The sequence below is a fragment of the Saimiri boliviensis genome, chromosome 17 (assembly GCF_048565385.1).
Source record: "Saimiri boliviensis isolate mSaiBol1 chromosome 17, mSaiBol1.pri, whole genome shotgun sequence".
Classification (NCBI taxonomy): Eukaryota; Metazoa; Chordata; class Mammalia; order Primates; family Cebidae; genus Saimiri; species Saimiri boliviensis.
In genome coordinates this window covers 6,735,137-6,744,195 of record NC_133465.1, presented here as the reverse complement: position 1 = coordinate 6,744,195, position 9,059 = coordinate 6,735,137, and positions in this window count along the sequence as shown.

Below are 9,059 nucleotides of genomic sequence, written 5' to 3'. Positions count from 1 at the left end.
TTGGGGGGACAAGGACGTGAGAAGCCCCCTAGCCTGGAGTCAGCCTATAGGAAGGGACAGGGCTCTAGATGGAGTCTCCAGAGACAGGGGTATTGGGAGAGGCCCCGAGAGGCAGCCCCTCTCCCCTCTGAACCTGGGACTCATTCGACAAGCCAGTTTCAGCCCAGGTCAGGGGCCCTCGTGTGGCACCCCCGCAGAATAGCAGTAGTGATACTGAACCACGGAGCCCGACTGTGGGCTCCACCCAGGCGAGAGCCAATGGGACTGGAGGTAGGGGGTGCATGGGGAGGAGTGGACATCTTCACTTCCCCAAAACAGTGTGTAGTTCAGCACGCACGCCACTGCATCCTGTGTTGCTGATGGTTAGGTCAGAGTATAAATGCACGCCATTATGCACATGCGTGTGTATAGCGGGAGCATATACACATCAGATGTAGATCTATTTCTGTATCTGTGGAGGGGCTGTTGTGTGTATATATGTGTGTGCTCTTATGTGTCTATGAGTCACATAATAACACATAAAAACACATTGGGTGTACATGTATGCATGTTTCTATGTCATTGCATACATGTCTATTTGCCACTGTGTCTATGGATGTGAGCCTATCATTGTGTGACTTTATAAATTGCAACACGTCACGACATGTTGTTACTATATGGCACAACATGGTAATTGATTACACAATAAATAGGCATAACGACTTGCTTTTCTTTATATATATCACCATGTTTCTATTGATGTATTCTATATCATCATATAGGAACGTGTCTCTATGTCTGGGTATGTAACCACTGGGTTTATTATGTGACTGTCACTGTATGTGCACTCTTCTATATGGAAGACACGTCATATGTTTCCATCATTGCATGTGTGTACTATTGAGTACGTATGTGCCTTGGGTGTGTGTCTATCCCTGTGTCGTGCCAGTCATGTCACACGTGTCTGTGTGTGCTACTGGCACACTGCATGGGGCCACTGTGTAGATGCATTTGCATCCCAGTGTGTGCTTTGTATATGAGTGCCTGTGCCCTTGTCTATGTATAAGATGCTGTGGCCTGGGTGCGATGGCTCATGCCTGTAATCTCAGCACTTTGAGAGGCCAAGGTGGGTAGATCACCTGAGGTCGGGAGTTCAAGACCAGCCTGACCAACATAGAGAAACCCTGTCTCTACTAAAAATACAAAATTAGCCAGGTGTGGTGGTGCATGCCTGTAATCCCAGCTACTGGGGAGGCTGAGGCAGGAGAATCACTTGAACCCAGGAGGTGGAGGTTTCAGTGAGCCAAGATCGCACCACTGCACTCCAGCCTAGGCAATAGAGTGAGACCCTGTCTCAAAAAAGAAAAAAAAAAAGATGCTGCGTACGTGCCACAGTGGATTTTGCCCAATTCTTATATTACCCGGGACCCCATAGACTTTTGTAGATTAAAACTGGATGTAGGCAGCATTCAGTTTGACGGTACAGAGAGTGAGTGGGGGCAGGATAGGGCCAGAGCTAGGGTAGAGGGTGAGAGGATGCCTGACATCCTGGCCCCTCTCTGCAGATGACCCCAGGCCCTTCTTTCCTCCGGCTGTGGCCTGGCCAGGCCCAGAGCCGTCTTCTGATCTCATAGGCCGGGCCAAACCGTATTTCTCAGAGGAGTGAGAGAGGTTCTGCCTCCAGCCCTTCCATGAGCCCACACTGTCCATGTGCCCACCGCCCGCATGCAGCTCCCCACCCCAGCAACAGAGTCTCAGACAAAGGAGAAGCACAGTCCAGTCTTTATTAGCATTGGGTCCCTGGCACCGCCACCCATTCCCCTCCGCGCACCCTCTCTTCCCACCCCTTCCTCGTCCTCGCGGCTGTGGCTGCATCAGGGCTCCACCTCTCCAGCCCTCCCTGCCCCCCAAGACTTCAGGGCGGCAGCAGAGGAGCTGCTGGGGCCTCTCCCCAGTTGTCCAGAGCCAGGAAGGGCGAGAGAGCCGTGGAGGCCTCTCAGGCGTCTGGGCAGGGTAGGGAGCGGGTGTGAGGTGCTCACCTGTCGCACGTGGTCCCCAAGCGCAGAGGAGGATGGTGGCGGGCGGCAGCGGCAGGGTGATCTCCGAAGCCCACAGTACACTCATCCATAAAGTAGGAAACACTACACCCTCCAGTGCTGTTAGTAGTGCTTTCTACTTTATGGGTGACTGCACTGTCTGTCTGTCCGTCGGTGTGTACTCTTCAGGCCACCCGGGCCTCCTGACTCCTGCTCCAAGAGCCCCCAGCCCTCCTTGCGGCTTCCTAAGACCGCCACCCTGCCAGGGCCCCCCCACCCCCGAGGGCCCGCCCTGGGCCTTGTGGGCGGTGACTCAGCATGGCGCCAGACTGGCCTCCTCTACCTCCCTCCCCCACTTCCTCTTTGGTTCCCTCTTCCCTTCCCCTTGAAGGCTCCACCCCATCCCCCCTTTTCAGGGACACTCAGGTAGGGACCGGGGCCTCTGGAGGCCTCACCTCCAGTTCTTCAGCCCCCTGGCTGGCCACTCCTAGCCGAGCTACCCGCCCTCCAGAGTCCAAATGAGGCAGCCACCGCTGCCCGCCAAGGCCTTGGTCTCCAGCCCCCCCCCTCCCACCCTGAGGTCCTGACTGCCCAGAGCCTGGTCCCCACCCTCCACCCTCCCCACCAGCCCAGGTCCTGACCCCCAGGGCCGAGGCCCCCCGCCTCCCCAGCAACCCAAGGTCCTGAACACCCCAGGGCCTCAAATCCCAGCCTCCTCGCCAGTCCAGGGCCTGCCCCCGCCCCGCCCCAGCCAGGGCCTCAGTCCTGGCCTCCATAGGAGCCCACGGTCCTGACCCCCCAGGGCCTTGATTCCCGGTCTCCCCACCCGCCCAAAGTCCTGATCTTCTCACTGCCTCGATGCTCCCCTGGCAGAAGCCCAAGGCTATCCTGACAAAAATGGCAGCCATGTTGGGCGGAGGAAGAGCTTGGTGCCCCTTAAGACACCGGTCCCGCTTCCCAGCCTCTGCCCACCCTCTGCCGTCCCCACCCTCGTCTCCACCCTCCTCCTTGGACACCTCTTTCCCCACTGGGGTCCAGGAGCCATTTTTACCTTCCGTGACTGGAGAGAGTTTCCAGGCACTTTGCCCTGAGCTTCCCGCATGAGCCTCGCACCCGAGCTCCTTGCCCACCCAGACCAGCAGCCCCAGCCCCTTGAGACCCCCCAGTCCAGGAGCCCCAGTTGGGGCAGCAGTGAAGGTCGGGCCCTTACCTGAGGCTGCGGGGCGGAGGAGAGTGCCCCTGTGCTCCAGGCTCCGAAGTGGGGTTCCCTTCAGGGAGGGCAGGGCTTATAACCCCGAGGCAAGGCGAGGCCACGTGGGCCAGAGCTCAGGGCGCCCAACGGTCCAGAGCCCGCCCCGCCCCCGCCCGCAGGGGATGAGCGCCCTCCCTCCTCCCTCCCTCCCTGGGGAGGACAGACTGACAGGAAACAGACGGGGGTGGGCCCGAGGGAGGGCTGGGGACCCTCTCTCATGCCCTGGGCAGGTGGCTTCCGGCCCCAGCTGCCCTTCCCCCCAAGGCACCAGCTCCAAGGGATGACTCAAAAGCCTGGGACTGACTCAGGGCATTGGGTGACCCCAGAAGGCCAGGGCTCCCCAACAGGGCGTTTGGTGAGTGCCCAAAACAGGGAGTCCAGAATTCCAGCACAAGAAAAGCGCCTTCACTCTGAGCCCCACTGGTGCTGATCCCAGCCCAGAACACTCCCTTCCCTCCCCAGCCCTGGCTCTTCTGCGTTTCAGGGGCAGCACACTCTCCACGGAGGAAGTTGTCCTGAGCACCCCGCAGAGCCACCCTCCTCCAGCCTCAGCCCGCAGGGCACCGTGCAGGGGGCACACTCAGGCTCAGTGGGCCTGCTGGCACCAGGCTAGGTGTTCACGTGCTCCTCAGGGCCTGTGGGGACAGGAAGGCAGGGCAGAGTTGCCGTGAGGACCAGGTCCTGAGGCAGGGCACAGGTGCTTACGGGGAGAGGAGGAGACTTGGGGGAGCGGGGGAAAGAGGCTCGAGGGAAGGTTCTGGCGGCCACCGGATGTGGGCATGGGGCCCACCCACCTGCATGCCACCCCCGCTTTCCCCATGGGGAAGGCAGGAAGCTGCCCAGCCCAGGGCCCCTGCCTGGGGGAGGGGGGCAGGGTGTGGGGCTAGGCAGGGGGCAGGGTGGGCTGAGCCGGGCCCCGCATCTTCCCCGGAGCACGCTCCAAGCCTCTCTGTGGGCCTGGCTCTGGAAGCAAGAGAATGGGTCTGGGGAGGTAGGAGTGACAGAGAGAAAACCACCCAGTGGCTCCTTCCCATAAGGCTGGAGGACCTCTTCTCTGTGTCGTCCACTTAGGCCCACGTAGACCTCAGGGAGCTGTCGGATTCAGGGCCTAGAAGAGGATTGGCATGGGGGCAGCAGGGCAGGAGATGGCCCCACATCCTTCTCCTCAGGAAGGGGTCCTTCAACCTGGACAGTTGCCCCATTCCCAGGCCCCTAAAATGGGACAGAGAAAGGGGGAACAGGGCCTTTCACCCGCTTGAGTCTAAAGAGAAAGTGGTGAGGAGGGCTGCCATGCAGGGCCAGCTGGCCAGAAATGGAGCGATACTCCTTTAAGAGACCACCGCGGCCTCCGACCTGGGTGGAGGGGAAGTGGCTGCCCTGGGCGATAAGAGGATAAGAATATCGAAGTGGTGCAGTAACCTGGGTTCCTGGACCCCCATTCTTCAGGGCTCCTCCCCTGAGAACATCTCAGCCCCTACTACTGCTTAGGGTGTCTACCGCCCTCACTTCAGAGGCGAGTCACAGAATGGGAGCCGGGGCGAGTCAGAGCTGAGGTTCCAAGGGGCACATGCTGCTCCGCAGTCTCCAGTCCAGCCCCTCTCCTGTCCTAAGCAGGGCGAGGCGCCCCTGATGCCTGCCGCCCTGTGACAACAGAGGCTGATTTCCTCTACGCGACCTCAATGCCCAAAGACCAGCAATCATTTTTATTTCCATTTATCTATTTTCTTTTTTTGAGAAGAGAGCTTGGGGTCCCGTTTCTCTGTTGACAGAGCTTCTGGGGTCAGGGGGTTTCTGGAGAGGCTGAACCCTCCGCTGGTTCCCATCCTGAGGCCGGGGCTGAAGAAGGAGGGAACGAGGAGAGGTTCGCGTCCCTGCACTGGGACTTTTCCCCAGCCCAGCGATGACTCCCAGCTCTGCTGGGCCGCAAAACAGAAATGAGACAGGGCCAGGGACAAAATCAAGGACAGGGGAAGGGTCAGAGGCTAAAATAAGAATACAGAGGGCTGGGCGAGGTGGCTCATGCCTGTAATTGTACACTTTGGGAGGCCGAGGAGGGTGGATCACCTGAGGCCAGGAGTTTGAGACCAGCCTGGCCAACATGGCAAAACGCCATCTCTACTAAAAACACAAAAAAATTAGCTGGGCATGGTGGCACATGCCTGTAATCCCAGCTACTCAGGAGGCTGAGGGAGAAGAACTGCTTGAACCCGGGAGGCGGAGGTTGCAGTGAGCCGGGATCGCAACACTGCACTCCAGCCTGGGCGACAGAGACAGACTCCATTTCAAAAAAAAAAAAAAAAAAAAAAAAGGATATAGAGACAATAAGAAAGTGTGTGAGAATGCCTAGGATACTTGGAATGGGCCGTACACCTGTGAGTGGAACGAGGCTGCTGGACTGGAGCCTGATGGAGGCTGCCCCCACCCAGACGCGTGCCTGTGTGCCTGAGGGAAGGTCAGCCAGTGACTGCATGGAAACACACACACGCACACACATGGCTGCCCAGAGAGCGCCAAACATTCAGACACAGACACATTGTCGCCAACACAGCCCGCAGGCCTGCACACACACCTAGAGCAAGGCCTAACGACACTGCTGGACACACCTGCCTCCTCCCCAAAAGACACAGGGAGGCTCACCAGGGATTCTGGGGCGAGTGCTTGGCAGGGTGATTGGAAGGAGTTGGGGGTGGATTCAAAACACGGGCACCTGTGTGAGAGTGGCCTGGCTCCCACTCCTGCCTGCAAAGTCACCTGTGGCCTGAGTTCTCCAGGATGAGGTCAACCAAACCCTTGATGTCTTTGTGGAGGAGAGAGGAGTTCCAAGTTGATACTTCAAACTCTTCCTCGCTGCTGCCCGGTCCAGGTTCGAGCAGGCTGTCACTGGGCAGCCTCGGCTCACCTGGATTCACCGTCAGATGTCCCCTATGGCCCTCTCTGGTTCTGACATTCAGATTCCTGCTCAGAGGAAGCAGGGGTAGGGGCGGCAGGAACAAGGTGGCAACAGCCCTTCACCAGGATATAGGATTCTGGGCTTGGGATCCTGGAGAGCTCCAGGCTCACAGTCCCTCACTCCCACCCCCACCTTACCAACCTCGGGAACAGCTATCTCTGTGTGCCAAGTTGAGGTGGTGGGTAGGCAAAGGTGAGCCATGGAGAGGAGAAAAGGGCACAGGACCCGTCCTCGGGCACCCCCAGCCTGATAGGCAGTGTGTAAGAGTGCGTGTGTCAGCGTAAGGGCAGAGCTTCAGGTCTGATGGGGACACTTGGCTCCTACTTCCAGTGAGCACTGAATCTGAGGGTGAAGGAGACACACACATCTGCATCTTACAGAATAAGCAACAGGCACAAGGCCGTCCCAGGTGAGGGTTGTCAGGGCCCAGGGGGCTGGGATGTTGGATGCTGCAGTGGCAACCTCAGAGTCACGGGAGTCCCATCAGAGAAGGCTTCCTGGAGAACAGGAGTACAGGTGGAGAGCGGTTTAGAAGGAGAGACTGGGCAAGGAGGAGCAACAGGGAGAACATGGTCTTTTGAAGGCCTAACGCCTGTAAGGAGAGCAGGCCCAGAGGTGGAAGAAATGACACGAGCTCACTGTCTGCATATGAAGGTAGAAAAGAAAACCAAGCCTTCCCTGCCATCTGCATGGGCCTGCGGCCCGCACTCACAGGCAAGCAAGCAGGCAGGCCGAGATGGCAGCCCAGATAACCTGCCTTGTGAAGAGACAACAAGAGAGAAGCCACAGACCTAACCATGCACAAACAGGAAGTCCAGAAGGCGGAGCAGGCCCACCCTCCAGTGAGCTACGGTTGGGGACAGGCCTGGCCACAAAGGAGGGAAACTGAGCCCCTAGCATTGCAAAATGGGGCTAAAGCCAACTGGAGTCAAGAGTCCCAAATGTTGAGACCCTTTCCCCATCTCCCTGGAGAGGCAGCCAAGGGAAGCAGGTGCCAAGAGAGGGAAGTGACTTAAGAACCTGAGACAGCCCATGTCCCCTCCAGAGGTCATCTCAGTACCTAGGAAGATTTCTGCCTCATCTCAGAGCCTTGGGAGCCCAAGGAGTGCTGACGGGCCTCCAGGCAAGGAGGGCAGGCAAGCTGGCTGCCCCTCAACCCCTGCCTGCTCGGCCCAGACTCCTCTAGGTTTAACTTCACACTCTCCTGCTCTACTGTCTGGCAAGGGGCAGCTCCAGTGCACGGTGGCCCACCCAAAAGGAGGTCACTTTGCATTGGGGCAGGGTTCCGGCTCAGCTCTGCTGGGATCATAAGATCCAATGACATTTTTTTTTTTTTTTTTTTTTTTGAGACAGAGTCTTGCTGTCTCGCCAGGCTGGAATGCAATGGCACGATCTCAGTCACTGCAACCTCCGCCTCCCAGGTTCAAGCAATTCTCCTGCCTCAGCCTTCGGAGAAGCTGGGACTACAGGCATGTACAACCATGCCCAGCTGTTTTGTGTATTTTTAGGAGAGACAGGGTTTCACCATGTTGGCGAGGATGGTCTCTATCTCCTGACCTCAAGATCTGCCCACCTCGGCCTCCCAAAATACTGGGATTACAAGCGTAAGCCACCACGCCCAGCAATCCAAGGACTTTTAAGGAGCAAGGTTAGGCAGCAACTGGTCCCGAGTCATGAAACAGAGCTGCAAGTCCAGAGAGAGGCAGAAGGCAGCCTGAGGTCACAAAACAAGGTAGGGCCAAGTTCAGGATTTTTTCCACAACATCTGGGAAAAGGCAGGATGGGCTTTGTGGAAAAGGGGTGTGTGTGTGAGGAAGAAGGCCACCCTGACCACTGCTGGGGGAGTGGCCGTAAAACCAGAGCTTTCTCCTCTGGGGTCTCCTAGGGACACAAGTGGAGAAATGACAGAAAGCTCCCTCTGGACTCTCCACACACAGATGCCGGTTTAACTTGCATAGCTGCACCTGCTCCAGTTCCAACTGCTGCAAATGAACTCTCTGTGTGTGGTGGGGGCGGGGAGAAGGTCCAAGAGGTGGTTTTCTGCCTGGAACCCACTATGATCCCTCATCAGCCCAACTCCCTGTCCCAACATCAGGACCACCAAGCAGAGGACAAAACTCTGTGTCAAGAGACTAGGGGTCTAGTCCTCACCCTGTGATGATTTATGGTACGATTCTGGGCCAGTCACTGAATCTGCACCAGCCTGTTACTTCATCTATAAAAATGGGAAGGGAGTTGACCAAAGGACCAGTTTGTGCTCTAGGAAGTCCCCAGGAGCACAGGAGCCCAGGGACCTCGAAGGAGGAAGCAGCAGTCAGTATGTGTGTTCCAAATCCTGCCCAACCCCTCCCCCACCCCCACCTCGGGGCAGCCATGGACTCTTCCCAGCTGGGTCCAGGGCACACCTTCCAAAATGCAGAGAAGGCAGTGGGGCCTAGGAAGGGCTCTAGTACCATTCTCCCCTGGTCTGGAAACAAGGGGCAAAGGGCTATTTCCTCCTGGCAGCCTCCTGCCCCCAAAGGGATTCCTCACATCCCAGGCCCAGCTGGAAAAGGCGTTGAGAGGTGGAAAGAGATTGCTCAGTGCAGACGGCCCCGCGAACCAGCCTGGATTCATCTCGTTCCCTCCACGTTCTGCACACGGGGCTGGGGGGAGGGAGGCAGCCCAGGCAGCTAGAGAACTTGATTAAACACACTCAATCTGAATCTCGCTCGATCGGCATGCTGACCCAGTGAGGTAAGTGATGTTATCCCCCCATCTCGGAGATGAGGAACCGGAAACTCAGCGAGGTTAAGTTTCACCTTCCTGAAAATTGGGCATCCGTTTCTGTTCCCCCGAGGGA